This window comes from Hydra vulgaris, chromosome 01 (genome assembly GCF_038396675.1).
Source record: "Hydra vulgaris chromosome 01, alternate assembly HydraT2T_AEP".
NCBI lineage: Eukaryota > Metazoa > Cnidaria > Hydrozoa > Anthoathecata > Hydridae > Hydra > Hydra vulgaris.
The window spans coordinates 57,535,001-57,537,500 of record NC_088920.1 but is presented as its reverse complement, the minus strand read 5'-3'; positions in this window follow the sequence as shown (position 1 = coordinate 57,537,500).

The window sequence follows — 2,500 nt, the reverse complement described above, 5'->3', positions numbered from 1 at the left end:
AAATGAGGTTTTACCAAATCTCAAGTATCCTGGTTTAAAAATGGCTTGCGGATTTACATTTCAAGTCTTAATTTTGGACTAGTTTTGTTAAATTGTGAATTTTAAATGTTGAAATATTTTATTTTAGGTATAATAATCTCGTTTTAAAATATCTCGTTTCAAATTTATAAAGTAACCAATAAACGATTTCTTTAATAGCGCTATTGTTTTAAGAAGCCAATAAATTTTCGCTAAATCGTTTACACGCATTTAGATTTAAATTTTGCAAATCTTTTTTGTATTTAAAAGTTCTTGTTTGTTTTTAAAAGTATTATATCTTGTTTGTATTTAAAAGTTGGTTTTAAAATTAAATATTAAGTATTAAAAAGTAGGTTCAAAAAAAAATACTTAGAGTAATTTTTTTACCTGTTTATACTAAATAATTTTTGTTTTGCAACTTTTCGAAGGAACTAATGGATTTACTTAATTTAGTCGGAGGAACTTATGGCTTTACTCAATTCCTGAATTAAAATAATGGTGGCCCATGGCCCCCTCATTTTGAAAACAAGGGGGCCATGGGCCCCCAAATTTTTTCAAAAGGTTTTTATTTCTTTACTTTTTAGCAAAGCTGATTTTTAATAGCAAATTTTGATATTTTAAGTTTTTTTGGTGCTTTCACCCCCACTAAAAAGTCACGCTGTTAACCATGACTCTAAATGTTATACTTTAATACAGTTTACATTTATAATTAGTCCACGAGAAATGCCAAAAGTAAAGGCTACAATTACACGAATGAAAAGTGAAAAAAAATATTGTGGTGGCCCATGTGAATTATAAATAACAGATCCAAGCACTTTTAGACAGGTTATTCAGTACTATTACTACCTTGTTCATATAAATCCAAATCCAGATATCGCATTAGTGACTCAGCAAATAAGCAATAACATAAAATCAATTTGGGCTACAGTAAACCCAAGTTTACCTCTTATAACGGACAAATCTATTAATAGGTAAGTTAAAGATCTTCTCGTACTTGTTAAGGATATTAATCGCAAGCACGGAAAAGCAAGCGCTAAAAGAAATCTTGATGCAAACTTAGACAAACTTTTTGATATTTCTGCATATTCCTGTTCATTAGATTTGTTTCCCTGTAGTGACAGAAAAGTTTCATGTAACAAAGAAAATTGCATAGAAAAACATATTGTATGCCTTTGCTCTCAAAGTAATAAAATACCTCTTTAAGACAGAGCTTATCTTCGTGATCAGAGGAAAAAAATTGGTCCAAAAGGTGCATATCAACTTTCTTCCGTTGATAGATTTTTTGTCAAAAGGATTCAAAGACTTGATAAGGAACGAAAAAAAATATCTCATAAGCTAGTTGATGAAAATGAATCCCTCATACCACACGTAAACTTAATTGAAGAAACAAGTGATTTAGCCATTACGGAGGTAAATATTTTATAAATACATGAAAAATTTGTAGTAGATGAAACAAAAAGTATTTTAACTTGTTAACTTTTTTTAGGATGAAGGTGAATGCAAACCAATAAATAATCCTATTGGAAAATACAACTTGGTTAAACTTCCAAGATTTGCAATGGAACTAGTCAGAAACGAGTGTTCGTCAAACGTAGGTGCAGCCCTTGCAAAAGCTTTACTATATGTCATAAAATATCTCCTGAAAAATGATGTTGATATAAAAGATATTTTGATTGATAAATGCAAATTAGATAGGGCCAAGTCAAAAATAAAAATTGTTAGTGAAGATGTGAACTCAGAACAAAAAAAACAGTTAATTTGTCTTGGGGTTGATAGCAAGCTCGATCAGATAACTAAAACAAGTAAAGTCATAAACTCACCTCAAGGTGAAGTACTAAAGAAATGCATTAAACCTGAACATCACCTCACATTTACCTATGAAGATGGAGAATCGAGTGGAAACTATTTGACTCATAGGACGATTCCTGTCACTGGTGCTACAGGCTTAGTTCTTGCTACTGAAACGTTCAGTGTTTTACAAGAACATAACAGTTTGGAAAGTATACAAGCTGTTCTTCTTGATAATACTGCTACCAATACTGGACCAATAAGTGGCTAAGTTGTAAAACTAGAAGAGTTTTTAAAAAAAAACTACATCTAATTGGATGCGCCTTACATCAAAATGAACTTCCGTTACGAGCTCTTTTTGTGAAACTTGATGGCGACACAACCGGGCAAAGAAGCTTCAGGGGTCTACTTGGCAAAAGATGTGCTGAAAATATTCAGGATAGAAATCAAGTTTAGTTTGAATGTATTGAAAACCCAATTGTAGATAAATATATTCCAGAAGAAATACTAACAGAACTTAGTTGCGATCAAAGACTTTTATTTGAATATTGCAAAGGAATTGGTATTGGTAAAGTTTCTGATAAATGGGCTGCCTATAAAATTTGACTGCTTAACCATGCAAGGTGGTTAACACTAGCTATTCGCCTTCTTTGTTTGTATACTAGAGATAATCAAGTAACCGTTTCTTTAAAAA